General features: G+C 40.3%; 1 protein-coding gene across 3 annotated transcripts in view; it reads left to right on the forward strand.

Annotated features, from left to right (window-relative positions):
* The window catches only part of LOC147197097 (leucine-rich repeat and fibronectin type III domain-containing protein 1-like protein), an 87,590-nt gene extending 83,269 nt beyond the window's left edge, over positions 1–4,321 (forward strand). For all 3 annotated transcript variants that reach the window (XM_086125569.1, XM_086125570.1, XM_086125571.1), the window contains one exon: positions 3,624–4,321. The gene's annotated coding sequence lies outside the window, so the exon portion shown is untranslated. The remainder of the gene's footprint in view (positions 1–3,623) is intronic.
* Positions 4,322–19,382: the final 15,061 nt, after the last annotated feature.

Below are 19,382 nucleotides of genomic sequence, written 5' to 3' on the forward strand. Positions count from 1 at the left end.
TATCTTCGGAGAAGCAGAACCCACTCTGAGAAAAAAAAGCACCTACGAGCGTGGCCACGGGTCTTCTAGTGAATTATGAAATAGCTTGGTCAATGTTGTGGTCAACATTATTAACTTTATGCCAGAGTCCAGTGGCCGCAATTGGCCACTGGACCGGACTTTGGACGTGCTTGAGTAAAATCAGTGACTATTTTGTCATAAATAAACATCAATTCTTTTTGCTTCTCATAAACGGCATTTGGTATTCAGAGGTAGTCACAATCAGGGCTTGATATGAACACCCATCAAATGCGGGTGAATTTCAACTGTGGTAGATGACAGCGCAACGCCCATTCGCCACTTTGGCAGGTTGTATTTCAAATTGAAATCCCAAGATTGGGCGACTTGTCCTGATTACGTTGACGATCGCAGTCATTGACAATTTATTTAGTAATCAATCAGTCATTGTTGAATTTTTTTGGAAGCTTTGCCCTTCTTTCAAAACTGTGTCGGGAGCTCCCACCGTTGTCTGCCCTCCGTACTTGACTTACGTACGCAGTAGTGTGAACTACAACATACAAAACACCCCCTTATCGTCTCCGTTGTTGTTGAGAGCAACGGAGACATGCATTGCTATCGCAACCTAAATGTCGGGGAGTGCTCTCCCTGCATATGGTCTGATTGGCAATACCATACGACATGATGCATCCCGTGGCTGTGCAAACACGAGTGAGTTTTTCCACAAACAGGTGCCTTAGTCTCTTGCATCGGCTCTTGCTTGGACAAATGTGCAAATGACATTGCGCTCTGTGGCTCACAGTGGAACACACCGTTTTCCATGCATGTGCCCATCAGCAACGATCCAACCTGAATTGATATCACACCTCAACATAATGACACGAACGATGCCGGAAGTTCGGTTGGAAGGCAAAAACAGGGAAAATGGAAATCATGTTTACAAAAGATTGATTGAGGTTCATCTACAAACGACTGTATGTACACAAACTTGCTCATTATAGATCGATATGGCCCCCTGGTACTACATCAATGTATTACACTGTACATACGGTATGTTCCACTGATAGCTTATCATGAAACGTGGCTTTATGGATTCAACCATGTTGCTGCGGAGTAGAATATAGAAGGAAAGCTAAACATGATAAGCAGCTTTATTTCATGGAAATTGAGGAAAGAGAGGAAGAAAGAAGAAGATTATAAAAACGGGGAGGAGGACAAGAAATAAGAAGCAAAGGATAATTAACGAGGAGTAAGATAAAGCTGCGGAAATTGGAAGAAAGCGGAGTGGCTCTGTTGAGGTGAGGACTAATGTGCCTAGTTATGTTCGGATGTGAGATACATCCTGATCTGGAAGCATACGGACATAATACGCACTGTACATGTTGTTACACCATGTATAGTCTTGCGTTCCATTTTTAGACTCTATATCCACACTATGTATGTCAATAGTTTCACTGAAAAACAAATGACCAGTCACAGAAGAAAAAAAAAAAAAAGACTGTCCAGAAACCGAAACAACAAAACAAAAATCAAAACCATGACAAAAAGAACATCCGCAAAGCTGTGAATTTATAATAACCCCCAAGTAGGGTTCTCAAACTCAATTCATGAAGTTGTCGCTTGAGATTCTCTGGTCCGAGGAAAAATAAGTAAATAAAAATACAACTCATCTAATCTTGTCAATCCTTATGAACAAGAGTTCAGAACTTTCATGGTTCTTCAGAACCTGAACAAAATTGGTGGCCCAGCCCTCCCTCTCGTCTCTTTTCGCAGACTCCTCAGCATGTCTTGTTGAGTCATGTCATCTGATCAACTTTCTCTGTGTGTTCAAGAAACGCCGGGCTCCCCCTGTGCTCCAAAAATAAATAAATAAAATCACATTCCATCGCTTGTTTTTCTTGAAATTCGCTGTAATAAGCCCCAACCTTTCTTTTCATTGCAGGTTTAAAATAAATGTTTAAAAAAACATGACTGGCTGACAGGATATCGTTTCCTTCCTCTTGGTATCACTTCAGAATTACATTTCACCAAAAGCTGTCATGAGCCTGATCTAGAAGTGATAAAACACACACACACACAAACATACACACACGACCCAGGGCAAAAGAAAACGAAACAAAAATGCAAATGCCCCCCAGGGCATGAGTTTGAAACCGCTGACCAAAAGCGACCTTGAAAGAAATGCAAATTTTCTGCCAGTATTAAGAAATAAATTGATTTGAACTGCTGAATTTTAAATGGCGGTATTTTCTAACCATGCAAACATTTCAGCACCTTTGGGATTTGTTATGAGGAATACCTGTTTGCATCACGTCCTACTCACTGCAACTATTTCAAAGACCTTCTCTCTCTTTTTTTATAGACACCTGATTGGAGTGAATGTTGTCAGCATTTAGTTTATTTTCAATTTTAGTGGTAATTCTATTATTGTTCAGGTGCAATGTTATGGCGTACTACTGATCCCCGCGATTCTGTAATTAGAAGGTCAGTATTTATGCAGACGCACTGCATTTGCTGATGAGCGGGATGAAATGGCCATGCAGTGTGCAGCATTTGAAAATGGAGCGTTAGAGTTCTCGAGCCTCCGACTGTTGTGGCAATTTTAGAGCATATATAGTAAAGCTGAGTTTGAGTCTAATGTAAAATGCCAGGCTGAATTGGACAATCGGGAAATTAGGTTACCTTTTCTTGTTAGTGTCAATTTTTGGGGGGCCCTATCAAAGACGCGGTGAGACCTTTCAAGAATTAGACTGGTGTCAAGCGTGATGATGTCAAGATAGCTCGGAAATGAAACCATCTTGACAACATCCCCCTGCTGCTGACACAGGAAAGGCCAGTAAGGCTGAAAACGAGAAAGACATGAAGATGTCAGCGGTGAGAGGGAGAGATTGCAAAGACAACCTTAGGATAGATCTCGGGTGAGAAAGAAACTGGACACGTAAAAGGAGACAATATACAGACTCCAAATGTTGAGAAGTAATGAAAGAGCCAGACAGATTCTGTCAGGATTACTGGAAAAAAAAAACATAGATATTGTCTGGCAAGACGAGATGAGTCAAGATGAACCGAGCTCTTAGAAAAGGATTCAAAGCAATGGGAAATGTGAATCCCAACGTTGTGACGTGATTGAAGAGATTGTGAGCAGCGAAGCAACTCTGCAATGTTATGGCAGCAATGCAATGCAGACTTTTTGCGGCGACGGTAAGAATGCTAATCAGCGAAGGTTCACCGGGCTGCACAGAGGGTAACATTTAACCACTGTCCGGAACATAGATGTCAGGGAACTTGATTTAATGGCAGACATCAATTTCTAAATGCAAAAAACACAGTTTCGAATTATGTTTGTCGCGGACATTTACATACATCTGATGTAAATGGAATGTTGATGTTGTACATATTTTGTCCACTTAGTTTGTATGAATCAATCGATGAATATGACTTTGTTCATTTTTCCATGCTGTCTCTTGTGTATATACACACACGCACACACAGACCCCAGTACACACACAAAACATGTGTCAAGTTATCTTTCACATTACTATTCAAAAAAAATTTGCGAGAGCAAAAAATGTACTCTGGATTAAACGAAAGCGCAATATTAATTCATCTTATTTTTCTCTTTTCAGGCCCAAATCATCAGTCATGTCTGAAGATAAAAACACAGTTTTAAAAAAAAAATGAAAGAAAGCTGTATCATCTTTCTTTTTAAGCCCGAGCCCTACTGTCATTCACTGCTGTTGAATCTTTTCAAGTGCGGGACAAATGTTTATGATTGCCATTTGTATGTGGCATTGTTTTCGGTGGCCTGGGCTCCATTAACATGGAAATCAAATCATTATTGTTCCCATAGATTGGCGTGTGCGCCCATAATGAATGATCTGAAGTCTAATCATGAGTTTCATTTGATTTCTCCGGGAGAGATTTCCATTTGAGCATTTTGATGCATGACCGTCACGAGCATCTCTTTCATCCTCCTCGTGCAGGTGGAATTTATGATCAATAAGTACTGTCTCTGATATGTACTCCTCAAGTCTGTCTCCATTGAAATCATGGTCACTCGCTTCATCATCATCATCATCACAGATCATTTGGAAGAATATCTTGCTCCAGAGGAACAACCTTGATTCTTTTAAGCGCTTGTTGAAGAGACTCACACAAAAAGTCTCCACTCTTACCAACACACCTCCCTTACAGTACGTGTGCCCTTTTTTTCTGCTTTGGTCTTTATATTTTGTATGTGTATATAAATCAATTTGAAATGTTATAGTTTTGTACATGTAATTTGTGTGAATATTTTAATAAAAAAAATGGGTGGACTTTGCAATTTAGGGGCTGATTGCCTTTTTCTTTTTCTTTTTTTGGTTTTTTGTTCGTATGCCCTGCTGCAAAGAAACATTTAGATAGAGAATCGTATTGCCCTCGCAAATGTTTGAGTCAATTACAGTAGCATAAAGTATATAAAACTTACTTACTATTAAGAAGAAAAAAAAACAATTTCAACTTCAGATATACTTCAATGGGACTGAAAAAGCAAGACAAGACAAGAAATAAGGGGCGGAAAGAGCAGTCAAACTCACAATGCAAAGATTGGTCATAAAATATGAACCTCAATTTATCGTTTCTTTGCCAAAGTTGGCACTGTAGGTATTCCATCTTGATTGAACATGATGCCGAGTCATGTGTGTTCCTCATTATCTTCTTCACAGGTGCTAATGACTACTGTGAACATCGCCTCGACAACAGCTACCTCCCCCTCTGCTCCTATTATCTTCCCCTCCTCATCAATTCCACTCAGCCTCTTTTGCATTTCTCACCCCCACCCCCCTTTGTTTTCTTCACAAGTTGAATACACCGTCAATGTGACAATACGCAGCTCCTATCTGCTCCTTTCCTCACTGCTCTTAAGTTTATGGCTGCCTGCCAAAAATAGATCAGCTCTCTGCCACATTTGCCTCCTTTAATTTCCTTCATCCCCCCCCCCCCCAACTTTTTTTCCGTATTTAAACTAACAGTAAGGGTACTTTCGTTTTGCCCTCGGCACTGCCTCCAGTCATCAAGTATCATTTCTAAACCAATGTTGACAATCCAAATAGGCAGCGGTTAATGTGCATAATCTGACAAAACGAGGTGAAGGCAGTTATTAGATATTGAATATTCAGCAGATGGGACGAAAAATAGGATGGTAAATTAGTTGGGGGATGGAGGAATGCAAACACCAGGCTTGGAGTTTGACACCTGTGCTCCACGGTGGATGCTTTATTGTGTATAATGATACTCGTGGGAAAACGGAAGCTAGCCGCCACAAGGGTTGGCAGGAAGTCCGGAATGAGGTTAATTTCTATGGAGGAGGCAGAAAAACGTAAATACGACAGTGACAGCACAGTGCAGTGAAAAATCAATGCTCTTGGGGGTGATATGACAAACACTGAACTGGGTACCAGCCGCAAAAGGCTTCAGGTTTTGTCGGTTACTTTTCATCGAAGTATTTAATGAGAATGAAAGATAAAACACAAAGAGTTGTAGTTAACACTCTAAACATGGTTCTACAATGTCCTTGGTTTGAATGATCCTTATAATGAATCATTTGATTTGTTCAAGCACAAACCTGCAAAGAAAGATTCAAGGAGAAGTCAAATTTTAAAAAAAAGTCTTTCCAATGTTCTATGCGCCCCTAATGGTCTGGTTATTGCGTTTGTGGAATATGAATTGAGGAGAAAAGAAATGTTTTTATTTATCTCAGAGGGTGGCCATTTTGCGTTGTACCGCCGCTTGCTGTCGACTGAAAACGATATCAGTGCCTAAGGGCTGAACAAATGTCACATGATCCAAACCAGAAAGCAGTGAGCTCAACATGACGGGCCATTTCCTGCGCCCTTAGCCACTATGATGTCATTTTCAATCGACAGTGCGATTACAACCCCCTGAGATGGAGAAAAATACCTGTTGCACAAATGCAAAAATAATTACAATGCAGTGTTAAGACTAGTGGAGGTGCACAGAATGTTATTAGAAAGTAAAATTTTAACTTCACTTCCCGAACACAATCTGGGTATCAGTCAAATATTTAATGAAGTGACCTACTTTCTACTTGTCATCACAGACTGAGTTTATTTCAGAAGATAGAAATCAACCAGACAAAGTTACATACGGTATAATCAGACCATTAACAAGGCTCAATAAAATAGTTTCTCCGCATGATTCAATAGATAGAACTTTTTCAGAATCAGATAAGCAGATATGAACGAACGCATCCGAGTAACTTGGCCTTTTGCACAATGGCTACTGGTAATGTTTGCTATCACATACCAGTATGTGATAAGCTAAATAATTTGATGCGTGCAGAATGACTTTTTCAACCCTATAACAAGCCAAACATACACTGAACAAAGTTTTTTGTTGATTTTAATCAAAGTGACATCATCAAGTGGTTGCACAAAATAAAATCATCTGGGGCCGGATACATTTTTCAAGACTGTGCGTCTATTTAAAAAATTACAATTCAAAAATGACAAGATGCTGTCATAATAATCACTTTTTTTTGTTTGTTTGTTATTGTTTTGTTTTTTTATAGGCCAAAACCACCAACACTCACCCACATCTGCGAATGGTTTTCAGGCCTATACTTATTTGAACCAGTCCATGGTGCAAAAAAAGAAAACCATTTCCAGAAAACACTATTAAGCTACACATCAACAACATCCATAAACATCGCCTGTTTCTCAGGGCTCTAGTTCAAGAACCGAGATGAACTCAAACAAAGTGGAAATGTGTGCTCTGGTCTGACAAGCCCATATTTCAGATTGCTCTGGGAAATCATGGATTTGGAAAAGGATTGCTATCAGCAAGTTCAAAAGCCAGTATCTGTGATGGTTTGGGATTAGTGCCCCTGTCGTGGTAACTTCAACATCTGTGAAAGCACGTCTTATGCTGAAACACACACACATACTTCTCTCTCTATCTCTCTCATGTGTGTGTGTGTAAATAAAACGTAAACTGTACATCAAGCAAGAATGGGGAAAAATACGCGTCCACAGTTCCCACACACTTAGTGAGTGTTGTTAAAAGAAAAGGTGATTTAACACAGCGGTAAAAATGTGCCTGTCTCAACTTGTTTTGAATGTGGCAGGCATCAAATTCAAAATGGGTGAATACGTGGGGGGAAAAAAAGTAAAAAATCTTGACTTTGTAGTGTATTCACAAATCATTGTATTCCGTTTTTATTTACATTTTACACAATAGACAACTTCATTGGAATTGGGTTTTGGAAGATCAAATTAACTAAATGGGATCAGGATGAAGAGGAGGAATCGAGATTTAATACCTTAAATCATAGGCGTCAAGCTCAGGTCCTGGTGGGCCGCTGTCCTGCATGTTTTCCAAGTCTCCCTGTTGCAACACACCTGATTCAAATGAGCAGGTTCAATGTCAGGCTTGCGCAGAGCTTGCTGATGATCTGATCATTTGAATCAGGTGTGTTGCAACAGGGAGACTTGGAAAACATGCAGGACAGCGGCCCACCAGGACCTGAGTTTGACACCTATGCCTTAAATTGACGTGATTTTTCTCCTAAAACAAATGGATAATAGTTTGGGGCCATGGAAATGTATTATCTTGACATCATTCATCTTCACGGTCCAAATTAACTGGCAGAGGGTGATGACAGACAAGCCGAGATTTTCTGTCGACCTGGTTCCTTTTCCTGTTTCTTCTTAACAGAACTGAGAAGCTGTAATGTTGCACGGTAGCTGAATTCAACTACAGCACCAACTTAAATGTCTGCTTTATCTCGGTGTGCAGATGTTCAGTGGGTGAGTGAGCTAAAAGCATCCTGCAACTTGATGACAGGTGCTATGTGAAGGGGGACACTTGGGGCAATGAATTAATTTCCTCCCACGTTTAAGTGATGCACATGCAACGATCCCAACCGTGGTGTTTTCTCTCCATACCCATGTGCTCAACTGATAAACAGTTCACTTTAAGTTTTAATCAGTTGAGCACACGTATTGCACTTTGAAAGCGCTACTGACTGAAATAAGTAAATTGGACGACAATTGATGATGAGAGAGAGCGGATATGATGTTTAGAAAACAGAACTCTATGCCCGTAAAAGATTTTGCTTCAATTGTTCAAATAGAAGCCAGAAGTAGACTCAGCCATTGCCTAAATTTAAATATATAATTTTGGTGCCTTTACCCACAGTGTGTGTGTGTATGTATATTATATATATATATATAAATATATATATATAAATCTCTACATAAATTAAATAAATGATTTAAAAGCAACACATACAACATACAATGACTTTACCAAAGTAGAGAGAAGGCCGTTTTTTTTTCTTTTTTTTAAATTTCATCAAAGTTCAACATTCTGATCATAATCATTGAGGAAGATTACATCATTCTCATCAGGGATGAGATTAGACATGGCAGTGGGGAGTTGATTGAAATGTACTGCCTGTGGATTCATGTCCTTTCAGCCTTATTCTCGTGACTGAATTATCAATCAAAACGTCACAAACTGGTTAGATTCTACAACAACAAGCCAGCGGTCAAACAAACGGCATGGAATAGAATATACTTGTTGAATTTCAATTGAGTTCATTTGTTCAGGGTAGGTCGATTTTCACTTGTAAAAATCTATTAGAAAGCTGATGAAGCGTGTGGATGACTGGAGGATGAGAATGAAGCTTGGTATGAAAGGTTTTGGTCAGATTCCGAAGAGATGTCAGATTAAGAACCATCGATGAAAAGTGGTTTTATTACAGGTCAACAAGGCCTCACTCTCAAGACAGTTTGACTCTCTTGTTAGCGAGCCATGAAACACATTGACTTTTGAGCTGTACTAAACAAAAAAGATCTATTTCAAATAGTGCTGTCAGTTTAACGCGTTATTATCGGCATTCATTTCAATAAATTTGAACTGGATAGATTTTTTTATCGCGAAATTAATGCGGCTTCACTTCACAGCGGATGTTACATTGCTCTAAAGTAATCAAATTTGCTCCAAGTTTGAATAACTGCTCCAAGTGAAAAATGTTAGCGTAAAATTGAAAATCGAAATTGTTGTTTCAGTAAATATTTGCATTTTGCACAAAGAAAACTGATCCACGATTCCATGTTGGTGACAGCATTAAAATGGGAAAAAAATAGGACAAAAAGAAATCAAAGGAAATTTAGAATAGATAAAAATGTGTGATTAATTATGAGTTAACTATGACATTTATACATTTAAGTTGAGATATTTTAATCGTTTGACAGCACTAATTTCAAACCTTCACTACAGGTTTTCCCTTCCAACGTGGACCAGAAGAGCAACCAGGGTGTCTACAAAGCGATTCTGTGCCATGTTCCTCATTTAGCGCGCGAGAAAAGATGAAAGTTGTGGCAAGACAAATCATGGCTCCTGACTTTTGTCAATGTAAAGTGTGGCTTCGTATCAAGTTTTGCATTTATATTTTCGTTGTATTTAGAATACTTTACATGACCTTTGGATTTTGGCTCCGCAATATGTTTTTTCATCTTTAATACGAATTTACTGTTTCGTAAGTGGTGCACGTAGCAGCTAGCTTTAGAAACCACATCATGAAAACCACACAAGGAGATGAGGGGTTTTAGTGAGCCAGGCGCTTTACTTCGGGAGTTAGAAAAATACCCGCCAAAATAACTTGTATTTCATTAGAAATTAAATCGCAGTTGTGCCAAAGGCAACAGGATTATCCAAAAGTAGGATGACAGGTCGTGTTGTGGGTTATAATGTGCTGGAGAGGTTTGAGAAATGTTGCATTATTCATGGAGGACATTTTAAGTACCGGTACTTGAGAGACTAAATTGTGCTAAAAATGTTAATATTGACAAATTCATACAGGTATTAATGTAATCAAACGTTTTAGCCCTGTAAAATGTAACCTGCTAGTGTAACCCTCCCTTCCATATATGCCGAGAGTCAGCCCTTAAAATGAAAACTGTGACTGAAGTGCTGTGAATGGAGGTACGTCAGTATGTCATTAGAAATGGGAAGTTTTGCAGGGTAACTGTTTACCGGTGTTTCATGTTTTCTTCTCTGATGGTTCTGCTTATCGATTTGTCATCGCAAATGTGAGGGTTTTTTTCTTGTGGTGGGGGGGGGGGTTCATTTTTTTTTGTACCTTTATCCATTAAGATGCCTTGTTTTAATCCTGTGTCTGTTCTATTGATCACATGGCTCATTTTTCATTCTGAGGTGCTTTCGCAGCCCTCCAAACGCATGTCTAATCAATTAAGTATTTCAGGTAGACTCTTATACGAATACATTCTGAATTCACTGCTTCAGGAAGAAGCATGCGTGAATGTAGTGTGGAGTGTGGGTTGCATACATTATATGCCATCCTTCTAATCCCCCATCGCTTATTTTTTTTAACGTGCTGCACAGTCACGCACTCAAGACAATTTGAAACGAATCAATCTATTTATACGTCCAATTAATATATCTTTTATTAGACATGACATTCATCAATCGCTGACTCTCTTGTTCATTCTATTTCATCTTCACACACCACCAAATACATTTTTATCAGTTTTCCCTGAACATTTCCTCTGCATCGGCACACACACACACACACACACACACACACACACACACACACACACACACACACAAAAGACATCCATATACAATTAAAGCTGCTCCTGCTGACTCTCTACTGGTGGAGACTGTTTTTAAAATTCATTATATCAAGCATTTTTGGCAAGCATTTTAAAATATTAATGACTTATTTGGCATCTGAATTTCCTGACTCAAAGTGCTTCAATAACAATTCATTTTGTACCGACGGCAGAGCAGGAAGATTTGGACCATCTTCTGAGCACATTCCTGCTTTATCTGCCTCATTTTGTTGACAGATCAATTTAGGTTTACCTGTATCTCCGACAAGAGGAAAGATTTACCCTGGTCAGGCCCCGAGCAAATCACAGCGCGCACACACGTTTTAGATGAGTAACAAGTTCACCAGATCATTAGAATGGGAGCTGCCAGAAAAAGAGTGCGGTCAGATCTTAATCTTATCACTAGAAGGTTACGCAATAGAGGTGCGGACTGACAGAAACTGGGCTGACCCTCCAAAAGCAGGCGGTTGGAATCAAAACAAATCTCTCTCAACACCGGCTTGAATAAACTTCATCTCCCTGCACACATTACTGTGAGTAGGGATCTTAGATGAGCATCATCAGTTCGGTGAGTCTGTCAATGAGTTTCCGTCAGTATTTCAGGCCAGCCCACTCCGTCAGAGTCGCCAGTGACAGCCAAGCTGCGTCAAGAATTGACTTCCCGGTCCTACGTCACACACAGGTTGTGCGGCGTCTGTATGTGACGCCATTGTCTGTATCGGTCAAGACTGTTCAGGGCCGGGAAAACTATTCTAACTCCTAATAATCCTGCAATAAGCAAGATCTGACAAACAACAGAGAGTGTGGGAGGAATTTACTGGGGAATAATACTGATGAAACTGGTGAAGAATACCACGTGAAGAAAAATGTCAGATGATGAACGAGGGACAAATGAAATGAATTTCTTCCACCTGTTTCTGAAATATATCGGTATCGACTGCACCATGACACATTCATGCTCTTAATCCATTGGCAAGTTCAGTGTTGCTGCTATGATTACACAGTATTTTTGGTAGCACATACTGAAGCGGCATCCCGCCTACACATGGTGGAGACGCAGGCCTGATAAGTATTTACTGTTCCAAACCAAGGCAAACATAATTCAACTGTATCGCCGAGTGGAAAAGGGGCTTAACATCACCTCACACAATAGCAGGGAGGGAATGAAGAGGCCTTTTTTTTTTGTGCATCCACATTTTTAGGATAAAAATCACAGATTATCCTTTTTTTCACCATTAAATAATGATGTTTGCATAATAGAAAGGCGTGAGCGGCAAGAACCAATGCACAGTGGGAGCAACTTCGCTAAAAAACCCATAGCTCCCCAGAACATAAATACGATGCACAACATTAGTGTCTATTGGAATGTTAATCGCAGGTATTGAAACTCTTTACACTCGAAGGTCATTTTTAACGAAGAACTCATTTACAGGATGCAAGTGGCAGCCGGTAAATTTCCAGCCTTTAATCTTATTAAGTTAGTGCTGCTACAATGCCGTACTTCAAATGGGTTAATGACATTCGACTCTTTCACATCTGTGTGTGAATGACAGCATCTGTAAACTGAGGGTAATTACATCTACAATATTACTTGTTTTTTTACCCGAGAGAGGTATTAATTTGCATTTTATGGGAGACTTTTTTTTTTTGGACAATTCAAAGCGGTTCGCAGAAGTTTTAATGGCATGTATGTGACACTTTCATCAAAAATTACAGTGCATTTGACATCCCAGTTTGTGGTGCACTGTTTTGCAAATTTGTGACTGCTCACGGTGCCCCCTCTATATATCACAGTCATGAAAAACAATCTACCGGTAATTGCAATTTTCTTTCCACATAATTGCCATTTCATTTACGATTTCTTTTCAAGGTCCTTTTGTAATGTATTTTTCAACTATGAATCTTTATTACGTCAAACAATATCTGATATATTATGCGTTATGGGATACTAAGATAAAGATGAAGCATTGATTACTGTATTTTCCGCATTATAAGGCACACCTTCATTGAATGGCCGATTTTAAAATTGTTTTCATACAGTATATAGGGTGCACCGCATTATAAGGAGCTTAGAATAGAAGCTACAATCGTAGCTGAGGGTGCATTATGCATCCACAAAATGGAGCTATGCCTAAAGGAAATACAATACAGCTTTATTTATCTAGAGTTTTCACAACCGCCGCAGCTGTAACAAAGCACTTCACAGAACATTTAAAACGCAGATGACATGCATACAGGTACAGAGTGTTGAGCAATGAAAGAATACCAAGTTGTGCGGTAGGACTGAACAATGACAGCTATGCAAATGATGCGGAGGGTCAAGGACATAATGAAGTGATGAGTAGTGCACTAATTATGATCCAATGAAAATTGTGCAGATGATGCGGTTGAAAGTGAGCAGTAGGGGATTCATTATGATACAATGTCGATTGTGCAAATAATGTACAGAGTCCTTGAGCACGTTAATGTGTCCGGCGGTGCGAATAGTGATCAACAACTGTTATGCAAAAAGGCAGCATGCCAAAGCCATTATTTATGATGTTGTATTAAGTATGATATTATATTATGTTTTGGGTTTTTTTTGTTTTCCTCGCAGTATTTGTCAACCCTTTGTCAAGCCCGTTCAGACTCTTTTGTAATTAAGGGCGAGATAAATACATTCGACTTGACTTAATGGCAAGGCGGAAGAAGGTTTTGGAATGCTTGCTGGTTTTATGCGCAGTTTGATAGGGCTCGCCGAGGAAGGGAAGCGGAAGAGATGTTTAACTCAAAATATGTCACGTGTCCAAAGAGAGACCAAGACCGATCTCGAGAACTACAACACAAGTGTTTGGATTCATTTCATGTCACAATGACCAATTTTTACTGTGGTTTTAAAGGCATGTCAGTTAACTCATTCACTCCCAAAGACGTTTTTAAACGGCTTTCCAGATTTGGTCCAGAATTGGCTGGTACTGAATGAGTTAAGAGCCCTGAATAAATTATTCACCGTCAATTCAGTGTATCATTAAAGTAAGATTTTGTTGCTGTTTAAAAAGGTTTAAAGTGTGGATGCATTTTGCATCTTCACCGAGTAGAAATCTCAATTATAAACACAATGAAGCCCTTGATTATTGAAAACAACAAGCATGGTGAGCATTTAACCATCCTGTCTTGTGATGCCCAGCAAGCTCTTCTTTTCTCCTGATAGTTAAAACTAACTGTGGCGTTTATTCACACAGGCGTCATTTCAAATGTAATTAGACAAACACCAATCTTGGAACGCAAATCTTTGAATATTTCAGCGCTCCAAAAATGTCCTACTCATTTCAATGGCTGGGATGGTTGACACATCCATCCATCCGTTCTTTGCACCACTTATCCTCTCACAAGGGTAGCGGGTGAACTAGAGCCCATCTGACCTGACTGGACTTTATTCGGCTACGTTTTGCACATTTTAATTGAAATAATAAAGACTTTGCTCTAGTTTTGTTTAATTCCATTAGTATTTATGGATGTAATTTGATTGGTGGACATCCCTCAGGCAATTCCTTTTGTTGTTTACCTGCTTCTGAGGTCATTCGGTTAATCCGGCCCTCTGTAATAGAAATCTGATGTCGGTCGATCCCAAAGATAATGCGAATACAGCTTTGTCTCCTGCCTTCCACTAAAATAGTGCATGCGAGATGGCGGGGGGGGGGGGGGTAGGCGGCACCAGATATAGCTATATTTTTCTGTCTGACTACGCACTACACGACAACACGGAGCAGCTGGACAAAAGAGTGGAAATAAATAATAAAAGACTCCCCACGGAGAAAGTGGGAATGGGAGCAAGAGATGTAGAAAGAGAGAGAGGGATGCTGTGTTCATTCGGCGTGCATTTCAAGATGCAAAGAACCTGCTCTAAGAAAGTACACGGCCAAACAATACGGTGCCAAATGAAAATTCAAGTACTCACGAGAGAAAAGATGAGACGGTGGATAAAAGAGAACATTTGCCAATTTGCTATCGCAATGGCAAACTCAGAGCACCGTACTTATCGGTTACATGTTATGCACATTATACTTCCAACACTGCAATAGGCCGTAGAATACACTGACGGAACACCTATTGAACTTACCAAACGGCTTTATTATTGTTAAAATACATGTAACATGGTCTATGCATGCCAAGCTGTCAACAGCTGGGTCGAAGTCATGGCATTGCCTTGCATTAGACTTGGCCAGTCCTTCCATCCATCCATCCATTTTCCGAACCGCTTGATCCTCACTAGGGTCGCGGGGGGGTGCTGGAGCCTATCCCAGCCGTCTTCGGGCAGTAGGCGGGGACACCCTGAATCAGTTGCCAGCCAATCGCAGGGCACACAGAGACGAACAACCATTCACACCCACACTCACACCTAGGGACAATTTAGAGCGTCCAATCAGCCTGCCATGCATGGTTTTTTTTGGAATGTGGGAGGAAACCGGAGCACCCGGAGAAAACCCACGCAGGCCCGGGGAGAACATGCAAACTCCACACAGGGAGGCTGGAGCTGGAATTGAACCCGGTACCTCTGCACTGTGAAGCCGACGTGCTAACCACTGGACTACCGGGCCGCCCTGGCCAGTCCTTTGGACTTTTTAAGTGGATCATTCAGTCATCTCTATTCGTGCATGCAAAACTCCAAGACAGAACTCCTTCATCCCCTCTCATTCTCACAGATCATTCTTTTCGACCGACAACGTTGGATCTTTAAGTCATTTCCGAGACTGTCATATGAGGCATGACAGCACGGAAGACCACACTAGGTGGAAAGAGGCATTACAGGGACGGGAGGACAGATTGTGTGTGTGTGTGTGTGTTTGGGGGCGGAATTTGACAACGGAGAGCATGAGGGGCCTGGGAAGAAAGTAATGAAACGTGATAAGACCGATAGGAAGAGACAGTGTTTGCAATGTGGGAGGTGCAAAAAAGATAAAACATTTCACCCATCATTAGTGAAGTTGTGCCAGTCTCTGAAGCTATGGAGGTTTCTGCCGGGTCACATCTTTCAACTCTACCTGGCTGCCATCAGTCAAATGCATGTTTTTCGAGCTCAAGTTCCATTTTCGCCCTCTTCCCATTCCTCTATTGTTTCCTGTGAGTGAAAGGTTGACTTTTGCTTCCAGCCGTATCCCTTCCTGGGTCTTAGTATTGAGCTTACATGTTCAATTATTCCCTTCATGAAGTCAGTTAACCTTGCTCCATTGAAGCAGCTCAAAAGTGCTGCTTTTGGAGCTGCTAGGCCAATTCAAAGTGTGAATATTTATCCAGAGTTAGAGCACCATATTCATCTATTGGAGGTAGTCCTTCTCTGTGCGTGGTTCTTAATGCACGTGCATATAGCAAACGAAACATGACTCACAGAGACATGACATTCAGCCTGAGTCTTATGGAAAAATCACTCCCTCTCAACTATCACTGCGATATGTTAACCAACAATGATGAAATGTGACATCAGAGTCAATTCACATGAAAAGTAACCTTTATAACACTAGTTTTCCATCACATTGTAGAACTAATAAAGTGATTCATATTCAAATGGTGTCATCTTATCGTCCATTCACCCATCCGGTGGAGAAAGGTCATGCAGTCGTGCCATGTCTTGACACCCACTTCTGATTTTGTTTTCCTGAATGCTGCTCCGTTTCCTTTTCTCTGTACATCCTTAAGCAGCATTACTATAATTATGGCTGGTCTGTACTGACCATGATTTATTTGGTGTCAATTGCATTTCGCTCAAAGGATGGGGTAGTCCTCCGACACCTCTGTTTCTTCATCCTCTAATCACAATTTCCAAACAGGGGTATAAGTATGATAATTATAGGTCAAAGCATGTCTGTTGTGGGTCCACAGTAGAAGCTGACAGATGGGGAAGCTGATCTAAAAATCAGTCACAACCTGGCGTCTGTCTGCCAAATGCTATAAATTGCCACGCAGTTCAATTTGGATGTTGCGAGAGTAGCACAGTATATGCAAATTGGTAAATTCAGCTCGTGCAATCTGAAACCTGAGACACATTTTATTGGCTGCTATTTTATATTAAAATCTCACATCTATCCGAAGGCAGGTGTAAAATAGCGTGCAAAACAGTGCCAGCGAAGTGCAGGCAATATGAGAGGCAGCAGGTTGAATTTGTCTGCTCGTGTAAACATTGATGAAACGTCAACACAAAACATTATCACAGCGCATTGTTCATTGAACTGTGCAATTTTTAGAGCTTCTGGCTCATCGAAAGTGCTGACTCTGAGCCAGTCACAAGAAGGAGCCATATAACTTATGACAAAGCTCGACATTTCATTGTGTCTGGGTCATTTTAGCACCACGTGATACCGGTAATTAGTGCTGGCCTCCCCTACGGGTGTTTTCCAAGTGTATTGTCCCAAGTTTAAAAATGCAACATTTATTAGTATTTTTTTGAAACAGGGGCCAAGAACAGTACAGATGTATTAAGAAGTGGTGTTCTGTCAATTATTTTCGTGACAGTGAGATTTGGGAGGACTCAAACAAACTTCTGCAAACATGATCTTTTTAGTCTGACTGCTGAAAAATGAAATGGTCGTCGGCAGAAAAAAAAAATGCAACAGAAATGGTGATTTTTCATGAAAACAGACAATGGCTCCCATAAGGTTTCCCTGCTACAAGGTTCTTCTTTTATAACAGGGCATAGCCAATCCAATCTACCGTATTTAAAAGAAGCATCTTATTGAGAAAACCTAATCAAGTATGCCCACATTCGCATTCACATTCGCAGCCTTTCATGCAATCATAGACATCCATATGCATAGGGTAGCACATACAATAAATGGATCAACATGGCATGGCAATTGCAACCCAAACCCAACCAAAGCAGGCGGAAGCTCATCAACTGATTAGCTTGACAAATTGAATATACAGCATGGAGTCAGTGAGTACATGGAAGCCGAAGTAAGTGTCTCTTTTTACTGGTAAATGAGCGTTTTCAGTTCTGCCTTGGCAAACGTGTCAGGTAACGCAAAGCATTTGTTGTATCAGCGGTGTTGGAAAAGTTTGCGCACCGGTGTCATGACTAATACCTTGAAGTTTTTTCCCTCCATCAAAGAAAGCCCCGTGGAGTCTCCCACACTTTTCGTGACCTTCTCTGTCATTCCCTTTTGTACTCCTGAAGGGATTCTTCCGGGATCCTCCGCGTCTACGTCATCATGGCCATCTTAATGTCGTGCATATCCTCAAAATAGGTTCCCTTGATTGATGAGCCTCTTCAGCTTGGGAAAGAAAATTACTACAATCTAGGTCAGGTGAGTAGGCACGTGGCTCCAATCTCGCAATGGTCTTTCTTTTTTTTTTTTTTTTTTTTAGCCAGAGACTGTTGGATGCTCGGGGAATTGCGAGCAGAAGTGTTTTCCATGTATTATATGTATAACAACTAACTGGGAGTGCTTTGGTCACGATTTTCAAGATTTGTTTTGAGCATTTTAGACAGCTCCTCCGGCATAAAGAAAAGTGCAGCACGAATGATGAAAGCAGGAATGCAGTTTTGTGAACATGATTAGAGACAAAAATGTATTGTTTTCTTATTTCCTGAAATGAGCCAGTCCTTAAAGCTGAATCCAATCACAATCTGACATCATGTTAAATGGAAAAGTCCAGTTCTCAATGAGGCATTACGCTGTCTTCTAAGCACCTCTTAGTGTCCGGTATGAAGTGAGTGATAAAAAATCTAAATCATGAAGAATGTTTGTCACCCTTGGTAAAATTTTATTATGACATTTTTGTCCCTTTCTGAAAGAATCAAAGCACTGTTGCCAATAAAGGAAGCAAACATTTATGTCAGTGAGAATCATCAGGAGGAAGATGTTTAATTATCAACAGCTGCTACCCTGCGTGGACTTATGTATGCTTGAGTGTGTGTGTGTGTGAGTGAGTGAGAGGGTGGTGGTGTGGTGGGGTGGGGTGGGGGTGTGGGCGAATGGCCCACTGATATTTGAATTTGGTCGATAAAAAAGTTTGTCAAGGAAAAGTTGAAGTCAGGTGTGGCGTTTCAAAATGTATTTAGCCTCGTGACAGGACGAGTGTTTAGTGCATGCATACTGAGTTGGGTGGATGGAGTACAATGGAAAATGTAATAGATTGACGATGGTGGGACAGAAAAAATGGATGAGAAAAAAATCCACCGAAAGCCTGGAGATGGAACAGCATGGCATTGTGTTATACAGAATTCTATTCCGGAGAGAGGAGGAATATACCTGCTGATTACTTTATTATCAAACATTTGGAAATGTGTTATGGTTGTTTATTTGCAAAGTATTTGATCAAAACTAATGAGGATTTTAAGTAAACATTTGAACTCTCATCATTTTCTCACTGTGCAACATGCACAGTGAGAGAATGATGAGAGTTCAATATTCCCAAAATTGCGCTTCCAGTGTGGCTTCACCTCTTCCTTAACTTCCTGTTATGCAAGGGCTCTCCTATCTTTCACTTTCCGGCTGCCTCTCTCACTCCTTCCTTTCGCCCCGCATGCATACTTTCATCTCCGCTCTTGGAATCTCTATATCCAAACTACAAACTATACATACACGGCAAGCAGGAGAGTCATAGTGGATGTTTTATCCAACAACAGCACAACCACAACATTTGAGATACATGTGGTCTAAACATAATTTTTTTCAAATCCCAATATGTTGTCCTGGAATATTGAGTCAATCACCATTGATATTTAAACAACTTTTAAGAATAATAAGAATAAGAAAACCTTTATTC

Source organism: Hippocampus guttulatus, chromosome 12, assembly GCF_054856545.1.
Source record: "Hippocampus guttulatus isolate MCC_2025c chromosome 12, RoL_Hgut_1.0, whole genome shotgun sequence".
Classification (NCBI taxonomy): Eukaryota; Metazoa; Chordata; class Actinopteri; order Syngnathiformes; family Syngnathidae; genus Hippocampus; species Hippocampus guttulatus.